Source organism: Aulonocara stuartgranti (assembly GCF_965226115.1).
Source record: "Aulonocara stuartgranti genome assembly, chromosome: 15".
Classification (NCBI taxonomy): domain Eukaryota; kingdom Metazoa; phylum Chordata; class Actinopteri; order Cichliformes; family Cichlidae; genus Aulonocara; species Aulonocara stuartgranti.
Genome location: NC_138951.1, coordinates 19,046,389 through 19,059,124, shown reverse-complemented (window position 1 = coordinate 19,059,124; position 12,736 = coordinate 19,046,389). Strand labels below are relative to the sequence as shown.

Genomic DNA, 12,736 nt, shown 5'->3' with positions numbered 1-12,736 from the left:
GCTACCCACCAGCTCGGTGGTCACTGATGCCACTGAGAACGGCACAACTCCCGGCACATCATTTTCACATCACCGTGGACTTTCGCTACTCGGATTTGTTACACCCCGGCCTAGGCAACCGGAGTGCAACACGAAAAAAAGTAAAAATAAAGAAAAAAAAAAACACACACAAAAAACCCCACTAAAGCTCACCACCAAAATCCCAAAACGAAAGTATCGACAACTGTTTCTTCAAAGCAAAATACGATATTTATTTACATCAAAATACAAAACGTCAAACTATTTACAACGGGGGGGAAGATCGCGACCATGACATACAGAAACACAGGGCTTAAATACATAGAAGGAGCAATTAGGGAATGGACCACAGGAGGGAAACACAGCTGGGGCAAATTAGACCTGACGAGACAAGGAAACGTAAACTGAACACTAAGATAACACAGACTTTCAAAGTAAAACAGGAAACACATGACAGTCACGCAAAAACAAAACACTGACAACACCGAAACGTAACATTTCCCCCCACCCAAAAATCAAACATGTAACCCCAAGTGAAATGTTTGATCAAAAGCGGATGAAGGCTGGTGGAGGCTGGAGCGGTCCCACGGACCCTCCAGCAGACGACGAAGGCTGGGGCGGTCCCACGGACCCTCCAGCGAAGGCGGATGAAGGCTGGAGCGGTCCCACGGACCCTCCAGCGAAGGCAGACGAGCAGCCCACCAGCTGCACACACGGACACGCAGCCCACCAGCTGCACACACGGACACGCAGCCCACCAGCTGCAGAAGGCTGGAGCGGTCCCTCGGATCCTCCAGCGAAGGCGGATGAAGGCTGGAGCGGTCCCACGGACCCTCCAGCAGACGACGAAGGCTGAGGCGGTCCCTCGGACCCCCCAGCGAAGGCAAATGAAGACTGAAGCGGTCCCACGGACCCTCCAGCGGAGGCAGATGAAACTGATGGAGGCCGGAGCGGTCCCCCTGACCCTCCAGCAGACGACGAAGGCTGGAGTGGTCCCACGGACCCTCCAGCGAAGACAGACGGCCGAAGCGGTCCCCGGGCCCTCCAGCGACGGCGAACGGCTGAAGCGGCCCCCGGGCCCTCCAGCGAAGACAGACGGCTGAAGCGGTCCCTCCCTCGGACCCTCCAGCGAGGACAGACGGAGGCCGAAGCGGTCCCTCCCTCGGACCCTCCAGCAACGGCGAACGGCTGAAGCGGCCCCCGGACCCGTCAGCGAAGGCGAATGAAGGCTGGAGCGGTCCCTCGGATCCTCCAGCGAAGGCGAATGAAGGCTGGAGCGGTCCCTCGGATCCCCCAGCGAAGACAGAAGGCCGAAGCTGTCCCCCCTTCGGACCCTCCAGCGATCCCGGACCCTCCAGCGATTGGACGAGCCCCCATATGTTACACCCCGGCCTAGGCAACCGGAGTGCAACACGAAAAAAAAGTAAAAATAAAGAAAAAAAAACACACACAAAAAAACCCCACTAAAGCTCACCACCAAAATCCCAAAACGAAAGTATCGACAACTGTTTCTTCAAAGCAAAATACGATATTTATTTACATCAAAATACAAAACGTCAAACTATTTACAACGGGGGGGAAGATCGCGACCATGACATACAGAAACACAGGGCTTAAATACATAGAAGGAGCAATTAGGGAATGGACCACAGGAGGGAAACACAGCTGGGGCAAATTAGACCTGACGAGACAAGGAAACGTAAACTGAACACTAAGATAACACAGACTTTCAAAGTAAAACAGGAAACACATGACAGTCACGCAAAAACAAAACACTGACAACACCGAAACGTAACAGATTAAACATAATATACAAGTCACTTAGACAACCTAAAAATTTTATTGTTGGGCTTTTTTCAGTGTTTTGTTTGTTCGTGAGTAAATCGGTTTGGCTGAGATTAAAGTTATTAGATTAGATAAAATAAAACTTTATTAATCCCCCGGGTGGGTTCCTCCTTGGTTTTCACACAGCTGACAAAACGTCAAACAGAAAACTGATTAAACAGAAGTATGAGACGGACGAGAATTTACGCCAGTGTCTGGTTATATTTTAGATAGCAAGGAGCAGACGGCTGAGTTTATTAAACTCCACCGAGACAGCGGTGACGCTAATCAGAAGGCTAGACCGTCCAATTTCACGGCCGTTTACTTCCGGCCTACTCGACCTTCTGAGGACCCGGCCCACGTAGACCGCGGAGGCCGGGTCCTCAGGAGGATGCAGCCCATGAATTTGGGCACGACCATACAGGGAGTGCAGAATTATTAGGCAAATGAGTATTTTGTCCACATCATCCTCTTCATGCATGTTGTCTTACTCCAAGCTGTATAGGTTTGAAAGCCTACTACCAATTAAGCATATTAGGTGATGTGCATCTCTGTAATGAGAAGGGGTGTGGTCTAATGACATCAACACCCTATATCAGGTGTGCATAATTATTTGGCAACTTCCTTTCCTTTGGCAAAATGGGTCAAAAGGACTTGACAGGCTCAGAAAAGTCAAAAATAGTGAGATATCTTGCAGAGGGATGCAGCAGCCTCAAAATTGCAAAGCTTCTGAAGCGTGATCATCGAACCATCAAGCGTTTCATTCAAAATAGTCAACAGGGTCGCAAGAAGCGTGTGGAAAAACCAAGGTGCAAAATAACTGCCCATGAACTGAGAAAAGTCAAGCGTGCAGCTGCCAAGATGCCACTTGCCACCAGTTTGGCCATATTTCAGAGCTGCAACATCACTGGAGTGCCCAAAAGCACAAGGTGTGCAATACTCAGAGACATGGCCAAGGTAAGAAAGGCTGAAAGACGACCACCACTGAACAAGACACACAAGCTGAAACGTCAATACTGGGCCAAGAAATATCTCAAGACTGGTTTTTCTAAGGTTTTATGGACTGATGAAATGAGAGTGAGTCTTGATGGGCCAGATGGATGGGCCCGTGGCTGGATTGGTAAAGGGCAGAGAGCTCCAGTCCGACTCAGACGCCAGCAAGGTGGAGGTGGAGTACTGGTTTGGGCTGGTATCATCAAAGATGAGCTTGTGGGGCCTTTTCGGGTTGAGGATGGAGTCAAGCTCAACTCCCAGTCCTACTGCCAGTTTCTGGAAGACACCTTCTTCAAGCAGTGGTACAGGAAGAAGTCTGCATCCTTCAAGAAAAACATGATTTTCATGCAGGACAATGCTCCATCACACGCGTCCAAGTACTCCACAGCGTGGCTGGCAAGAAAGGGTATAAAAGAAGAAAAACCAATGACATGGCCTCCTTGTTTACCTGATCTGAACCCCATTGAGAACCTGTGGTCCATCATCAAATGTGAGATTTACAAGGAGGGAAAACAGTACACCTCTCTGAACAGTGTCTGGGAGGCTGTGGTTGCTGCTGCACGCAATGTTGATGGTGAACAGATCAAAACACTGACAGAATCCATGGATGGCAGGCTTTTGAGTGTCCTTGCAAAGAAAGGTGGCTATATTGGTCGCTGATTTGTTTTTGTTTTGTTTTTGAATGTCAGAAATGTATATTTGTGAATGTGGAGATGTTATATTGGTTTCACTGGTAAAAATAAATAATTGAAATGGGTATATATTTGTTTTTTGTTAAGTTGCCTAATAATTATGCACAGTAATAGTCACCTGCACACACAGATATCCCCCTAAAATAGCTCAAACTAAAAACAAACTAAAAACTACTTCCAAAAACATTCAGCTTTGATATTAATGGGTTTTTGGGTTCATTGAGAACATGGTTGTTGTTCAATAATAAAATTATTCCTCAAAAATACAACTTGCCTAATAATTCTGCACTCCCTGTAGTGTCTAACTTTAGGAGTCAGGTACATTTTTATTCTTACTCGGGGCTTGTTGTAGCTAATATCACACAAGCCTGAATTTGTCTTGTGATCCTCACAGAACAGTTATTTTTGTAGAAGTGTTACTGTTATTTAAAGCATAAGATATTTGTCTTTGTTTTTCCTTGTAATGTTTATGACACACTTTGAACTTGTTTTTGAAATCTGCTACACAATTAAAGTTTTGATAATTGTGAAATTGTGAAACTATATGCTTTGCCTCAGTGCAGCAAAGCAAGAGGTAATAGCAAAGTTAGAAATAAACAGTTATGCTAGTATTAATGCAGCTAATTGTTAGGTACTTTATTTATCACTAATTAGCTATTTCTGAAGTCATTGCTACTGAAATAACACTTAATAATTTTAAGCACTGTTTTTATTATTATCAGTTAATCACATGCATGTTCAAGCACAAGTTTCTTTTTAAGAGAAAACACTAGATTTGTACATGTACAATAAGAAAACCACCATTTTTTATATTGATTGTACTGATTTATTTCTACAAAAGCTTTTTAAGGACATTTCCTCTGTTTTATATAACATGAGCCCAATGTGTAGGCTGTAAATTAAACCGCAACAAATGCATGAAGCATTCATCAAGCTGTAAGGACTGACTCATGTATGGAAGCATTACAGCCAGTAACAGCAGCAGTCTTTATCCATGAAAACAGGATTCGGCACTTCCATTTGCAACAATCATTATTTCAGCCATTAGCTACTGTATTAGCCACCAGAGGCATTTCTAAATCAGCAACATATAGATTTACAAACACACACACACACACACACACACACACACACACACACACACGCACGGCGCTGAGTCCATTAAGGCCTCTGCATCAAACAGGAAATACAAACCCTCACGCTCCATCACTGAAAATGAATATATGCAAAACAAATGAGCTGCTCTGGCTTTTAAAACATCAATCACACAATAATCCTGAATTAAGAAATGGGATACAAGAGGCAGGATGTTAACAAGTAAACAGAGACAGCAGTTAAAGACACACAAGGTCAAACATCCTGAAATAGATTGAATCCATTAGTCTATTTAAGCCTTTACTCCTACATTAAAGAGTGATCATGCAGAATGAAATGTCTTTAGTCCATACATAATTGAAATAGTTATGCTGTTCCAGAAACAGATGTGACAAACTTATTATATATGTCCTATACAGTAGAGCATTAAATACACACTTACCTATTTCCATTTCAGCTGTATTGTGCAACACACTACTCTCCACAGACATTCCTGACACATTGTTTCTGAGCGACTCGGAAACTCTGTCTTCTCATCTTTGTCTCTGTCTTTTGCTTCCAGGACATAAAAGTGGTGCTTTCACTTTCAGGCAGCTCTTAGAAAGCCTGTTAGGTATCTGACTAGAGACAAGCAAGTCAAACGGAGAGAGGAGAAAGAAGGATCCGAATAAATGAACTTCAGAGACTATTGGCATCACGGGGAAAGACAGTGGAAGCAAGCACAGAAGGCAGACATGGAGAGCCTGCAGGATGGAGGCAGGCTAAAATAAGACGAAGGTGGGTGTGAGACGGTGCAAGACAGACAGAGCTGTCTCACAGCCAAATGCTCACCTTTTAACCTTCTTATTGTTATGCTTTCTTCAATATGCATTTTATTTATACTGCTAACTACCTGGTCCAGCTTTTTTGTTTGTTTGTTTATTTTTTTAAGATGTTGCTGCAGAATGTCTGTTATTATTTCTATAGCTGAGTCAGACCTGCTGCAAGAACCTGATCAGTTCACTCACGCTCATGATGGACCTGATATCCTCGTGTTGGTTTTGTTCCCACATCATCATAATTACTGTTGCTCCAGGTTCAACATTGCAAGGGACCAATCACATTGTTGTGATGTCATAGCTTTGCAACTTCGAAAAAAAACCCGCCTTGACAAAAGAAGAACCTGTACTACATCCAGCAACTGGAATTATCTACCCTTAAGAAGGTCACACATTTCAGGATAAATGGTAAGCATTATACATTTTTTGTTTAATTTTTTGGGGGGGGGAACATTGGCATTTCATATATGAATTCATCGTTTGGCTTGCTATTTGTTTGCTAGTGATAGGCTACTTGATGACAGCATTACCTAGCCAATGTTCTCTATACAGAGCATTTTATAATATATCATAATACATTGACATTAAAGTACAGGTAACTATAGCTGTCATAAAAATGTGGTCAGGCAAAATTGCAGTAGCTTCCCTGATCATTTTACTAACATAAGTAAAGTGAAAAGGATCTAAATAGCCTAGCCTAATGGTTGTGTGCTGAATTAATGAATAAAAAGAATCAACTGTAAATATAATAAACTGGCCCATCGGTTTGGAAATTGACTTGAATTGTCTGTCGAGATTAACTTTAATTTAAAAAAGAGCAAAATTTGTCCTGGGCAGTCATAAGAAAGCTTGTCCTGGGCTGATGTGGAAACAACACCAACACGAAGATAACAGATCGTGTGTAAAATAATCACATATCGTGGGAGACATTTCCACTTTCATTGATAGGATTGACACCAAACATTCACTTATGGTCTAATTTGATAACTTTGCTGAACTTGGCTGCAACATCAGCACCACATCATAGTGACAATATTAGCACAAACCTTTGCTGTGGCCATGTAGGGTGATAATGAAATGCTGGCCAAATAAAAAAAAAAAGCACTTACTGTAGGAGATGTTTGCTTTCAGAGCTTTTAGTTTTCCTACACGCAGTTAAAACTGTCAAACCACTGCATGAAAATAATGCTTTTTTTAAAACAACAAACTTTGTCTTTTTTCTTAACATAGCCTAACTTAATTTGTCATGTTGGTTAAAGAGAAAGAATAAACATTTTCTGAATTGACCTGCCTGCTATTCAGACCTTTCACCAGCTAAAAACCTGGTTAGCTCACAGGTTGACCGAGCGACCACTTGCCACAAGGCCAAATACAGCAGCCCTTCGCCATTCTCTCTCTCTCCAGACTTTCCTGTCTAACCTTCAGTGCGCTAATGAGTAAACCAAGAAAACAACAAAAGAGTCTGCTTGTTCCCAGTTGATCATATTTGGATTTCCTGACTGTAATCATCCACAAATGTGTCAGAAAGCATGGAAAAAATAACTTTGTGAATTTGTGAAATAACAAAGTGCTACAATATTTGACACCTACTAGTAATACATAAAGGTTTTCTCAATTCATAAACAACATTAAAAGCCATTTTCACAGGTTATTTTGCATTTGATTTATTGCACTGAATATTTACTAGCAGAATTCAAAAAGTTATAATCCAGTTAAACTAAACAGCTGCACTATTGCAGTACTGGAAATACCAAAAGCCTACCTGGGTAGCCATTAAGAACCCATGTGTCATAAATTAATGGTCTCTACAGAGTCAAACAGATCAGATAGAGATGTGTAAAAATATAGATTTTAGGGCTTGGCATGCGTTAGCACACACAAACACACGCACACAGAGACACATTTAACCTCTCTGCTGTTTAAAATCATCAAATGAAAGTGATAGCTTCTATTAAAGGATAGTTCATATTTACAGTAAGCTTTTAGAGACTCAGTCTTCTTTTTTATGAGGTGATATCCTGCAACTAGGCAGATGCTGCAGATGTTTTACGTACAAAAAAAGTCTCCCGGCAGGATAGAAAGAAAATAACCTGTTGCCATCTTGAGGACCAAGTAATTTATGTAATTTATAAACAAGACAATGAAGAAAATTATTTGTTTGATTTCATTTGGCTGAAGGTGAACATGAAACACACAACAGCTAAAGAACATGTTTGCATTCTGTAAGAAGAGCTGTCTAAGATGGGATTCCCATGTGAACAAACCTGTGTAAGCAGAGTTTATGATGAGCTTGTTAGGTTAAAAAAAAAAGGCTGAGCTGGTCAGTGTAGCATCTCTTCTAAAAAGCCTAGGCTGACTGGTGTTTGTACGTATCATGTAGAAATCTTCTACCCTGGTGTCCATTCACAGCTGTAGGGTCCACTTACACAGGTTTTTATAAAACTAAATATTGTAACAAATTCATGTCACAGGATTCATTTGCAGGACTTCATTAGATCTTTTTTTTTTCAAATTCTTTTGCCTCAGGTTCAGAAACTATATCTATATTCATCTGTCTATTTTACAATTTTATTTTATTAGCACAACATCTAAAACTTCTTCCATAAGAAGGCAGCAGTTTAACCTTCTACCTGTAAAAGTACCACTTTTAATTTCACGCTATGATCTCACTCCACTAGAGACCAACTTTACTAACTGCAGAGAAAGTACAGAAGTGTCTCCAAAAGAAAAAACAAGCATGAATGTCTCATCACACTGCGGATGTGGATGATAAAGGCAGTATGGCACAATTTAATAGATACTGTATTAGGCTTGTGGGAAACATACTCAGATACTAAAATATACTTCTGGACTTGATACTCATATGGGTCCATCTCAAATCATAACATTTTTTTTCATTTCCAAGTCCAACCATTTCCAAGTTGTATAAAAATTGTATGGCCCAAAGCTTGGACATATATATATATAATGAATGCAATTAAACTTTTGTTTAATTTATCAAATAATCAAGATATTTTTGAAAAGTGTTCTGCCTCTCACGTTCAGCATGCTTTTAATGCCTCGTTGTAAATTTAGTATATTGTTCTGATTGATGTTACTGTTTGTGTTGTTTTAATCTTCGTCTTTTTACTCAGTGGAAAACACTGTTACATTTAAAGTATTTTTCTTTAAACCCTTTTGTGTTATTACACTGAAAGTGCTGCTGATTTGTGTGCAAGGTGCTGGGGCTTCACAACTGAATCAATTTAAAAATTGATCATGACTTTGGTGAATAAGCAAAATCGGGTGCTTCTAAGATCGCTACCTGGCGACATGCCTGACATGAAGAAATTACAAGGTAAGATTGTGGCAGAGTCATGTCTGCACCGCAAAGCTACACAAATTATTCAACTGCCTAAAAACATACCGCAAACTGCAGTATGATGAATGCATTGAGGACGGTAAAATAATGCATCCAACGTCAACGCAATGTATCTGCATTAACCATCCAGCTTACAAAGATGCAGCTGCATCCATTGCATCCAAAGAGAAATGTCCACTGAACGAAGGCATCAAGAAAATCAAAGTACCAGACAAAACAAGCCTGCTCTGTAATTTCCCAAAGTGAAGAACATCACAGGGGAATTAAAGAGGAATTGAATACGTTGCTACGGGATTTATTCACATCCATCGTTCAGGTACAATGAATAGAATGAAAGACAACTTATTTGTCTCCAAATAGGTTTTAATTAAAAGAAATGTAACCCAGCGTAAAGGTGAAAGCAGTGGTCTGTTGATTTATTGTGTGTTAAGTTTGGGTTTTTTAAATTACTATTTTTATTTTTCCTCCTAGATGAATTTAAGACCAGTTTTGTTTACACATGTGAAAATGTTAACGCAGTATTTTCTTTATATGACAATGCAACAACATTTTTAACACACAAATAAATAAATATTTGTGATAAATGATTGTTATCCTAATATTGATCAATTGTGCAGCACTATGTACTGAAATGTACATAGAAATCCATAAACATTAGATACTATTTTTGTTAATGTTTATTGATTAGGGCTGTGGGGCTCAAATATCAGCAGCACAGGAAGATAAACTACTGCAGACCTGATTGACATAAAAATGAATCTCTCACATTGTTGCATTCTTTTCTACACAACAAGTGCCAATTCTCACCTCTTTATTACTCTTGATAAATCACGTGCAAATCTCAGAACAAGAAGACATCTGAAAGAGACTGTTTGATTTAGAAAATACTTTAATGCTATTTAAAGAGAATTAAATCAAATCGATCAATAAAGCACTTCAATGATGCAGAAGAGTAAAACATTAGAAGAACAGCATTGTGCCGACATATTAAAGCCTTAAAACTTTGCAGCATTGCACAAAAATGTGTCCGTTTCACATGCTGCATTTATCAGTTTTTGTATTGCTATAAATGTAAGTCAGCATAGCCAGAAAAACAAGATCTTGTCATCTCTCGTGAGCACAAACCTTGACTAAGCCTTTCTATTTTCATCTCACATGCATCCACAAACAGAAGCTGTGCACACACTCGTGTCCCTGGTCGCCAGCATTAATCACTGAAATGTTCAAATTGCTGTTAAATTGTCCGTGGTGCAAAGTAAACCTTAAGCCTGAAATAGAGACGGGAATGACACTAGATTTAAGCTCTGCGCTCTTAGAGAGTGGCTCTATATGAATGCGTGTATGAATGTTTTATCATCTCTGAGATTCATACACAGCGTCTGCCTCTTCGCAGAGCTCTGATTAATTATACAATATCTGACCTCTTAATGTTCACTTTGTTAAACTCTCTCCAGCTCCCGTTCTGTTCCTCTTAATCTCTTTTGATCTCCTATTCCTCCTCTCAGCTCTGATCCTGCGTAGAAACGCAGAAAGAAAGTGCACGTTTGTTCCTTTCGTACTGTGCATACCATGACCTTTTAGTCTCGTTTCAATAAAGCGCAAACTGGCACTTTTAGTAGAAAATGTGGGACATAAATATTTTCTGCATGACAGAAGGAAGAATCCCAATAAGTGTTTTCTCTTTTATTGGTAACGATTTTCTAGGTGACCTCCAAGCTGAAATGATTGGTTGCCCCATGTTTTGGTGGATCAGTTTCATGAGAATTGACTGTATGGGGTTGTGACAGATGAATGGCCTGGTGACACCTTGTGCTGCGCAAATACTATTAAAGCATGATCAGGATTCAATTTAAATGGTTCCGAGCTATTATTTCCTAACATTTAGCAAATGTCTTTGGAGCCTTTACCAGATGCCGCTTGGTAAAGATTAGGAAATAACTGCAGGTAGTCATTTCTGGTTCCGTGTTTTTAGTTGGTGTTGGCTCTTCAGGATTTCAAAGGGCTCTGAGTTGGTTCAACCTTACCGTAAAGCCTTTAAACATGTTTTACTTGTCAGGAGTTGACCTTGCAGGGATAATAAAGTACTGATGACATGCATTTTACAGATTCATTCATTGCTTGAAGTTTTCTAATACATTTTGATTTTGGAGACAGTGCTCATTTTTCTCTTTGACACGTACAAGGAATAGATCCTCGAGATCAAACATTGCCTTTATTAAGAGAATGTTTCAAGAATAGTGTTTTTGAATTTTCTCCTTTTTGTGTTTGACACACATTTACTAATGCAATCCCACTGGCATGCTCAACTAAGCATTTGCCTTTCTGTTACTATTCAAACATATATAGATTCAGACAAAGATCTATAGGAGCTTCATGTTTTCATCTCCTTGACCAAGTTGCCAAATTGGTTATGAAATGCTATCCACACATTATGTGCAGTAGGTAAAGCTTATATTTATTATTCACTCACCAGCTGTGTACACCATCTGTCAGTTCTTACAGTTAAACAATAGAGACATCATAGCAGACAGGCAGCAGAATTACAACAATGTTTTGAGAATAGCTTAACCTTTAATGACTTGCCATATCTGTCCACATAAAGACAGTATAGCTGCAGTAGCTACAAGCTGACATATCGACAAATATATCATTTTCTTCTTGTTATTTTGCTTCATCTGGAACGTTTAATGATACTGTGCTATTATGAGCACACCCATGCTTTCCCTACTGTGTCTGCAGTGAAAATAGTTTGTTAGGATCTTCTAGAAAAATGTGCTTTTGGGTACAAAAGACTGCATACGAATATGAACCTTTTAAGAGACAATGCGATGGATATTGAACTATGGATAGAGTCATCAGGAATGGTCACCTTTGGACACATGTATTTTTCTTATGTATGTGTGTGTTTTATTTTTCTTGGGGGGGGGGGCTTGTCTGCTTGTTTTGTTGGATTTTCAAAGATAATAAACTGGACTAAATGAAAGAGAACTAAGTTTAGGATTCTGGGAACACAGACTAGTCTGGTGGCATACCATTTAATAGAAACATTCCCATTTCCATTCATGAATACATATACATTTAAAATTACCTAACAAAAACATAACTTATGATCACAGAGAAGCCCATTTTTATACAATGCATTTCAGCAACTCCAATCCCCCTTTTGCTCTCTACTGTACAGTATGTGCATTGTTTACTAACCTGTAATCCAAACCTGCTATAACATGATTGGCCTATAGAGCTCCTACTACAACAAACAGAAACCACAAGATTATATAGATTAAAAGGGTTTGTTCTTTGGAAGGTTAGAAATCAAAATCCCAGTATCAGGAGCTATATGGAGACAGTGGAAGGTGCATTTGTGCAGTAACACAAAAAAGTGTGCTTGCCGTCAGAGTGATCTCTTACGCTCGGTTAATGCTACTCTTGTCCTTGAGCTACAAATGCAAATGACAGCTAGCTCCATTTTCCCCAACACACAGCTGGAGAAGCATTTTAAAGCATCACTTTCCACCTCTTTTCACCTCCTCTGTTGTTCCCAAACATACTCAACATTTACACTGTAGGAGTGTTTCTGCTGTCTAGGGCAGTAATGACGCATAGCTCACACGCATTAAAACTTTCCACCTCTGCCCCTCACACTACAGAAGCATGTCATTTTCAGACAGGAAGGCCACAACCTTGACTTGATTTATTTACCTCTCTTCTCCACATTCTGCTCTCCTAGTGTCTGTTTTTAACCATTTTCTTCTGCATGTTTGTCTCAGTGCCACAACTTCTCTCTTTAAGGGTTAGGAAACACTCCTTGCTTCTACAGGCATTTAAAAAGTCAGGCTGGTGAGAGGTGAGAGGGACGATCTTGATGCAGAACCCTGATGGATGGTCCTGACCTTGTGCTGCCGGCGAGAATGTGAATGTGTGCGCGCTTGTGTACT

General features: G+C 40.2%; 1 protein-coding gene and 1 long non-coding RNA gene across 3 annotated transcripts in view; one reads left to right on the top strand and one right to left on the bottom strand.

Moving 5' to 3' along the window:
* The window catches only part of LOC309688873 (exostosin-1), a 368,281-nt gene that overhangs the window by 318,268 nt on the left and 37,277 nt on the right, over positions 1 to 12,736 (bottom strand). The window lies entirely within an intron of this gene.
* LOC309688890 overlaps positions 1 to 12,736 on the top strand; it is a 59,996-nt gene that overhangs the window by 35,167 nt on the left and 12,093 nt on the right. The window contains exons 2-3 of the long non-coding RNA XR_014271185.1: positions 5,185 to 5,399; positions 5,698 to 5,848. This is a non-coding gene — a long non-coding RNA (uncharacterized lncRNA). The remainder of the gene's footprint in view (positions 1 to 5,184; positions 5,400 to 5,697; positions 5,849 to 12,736) is intronic.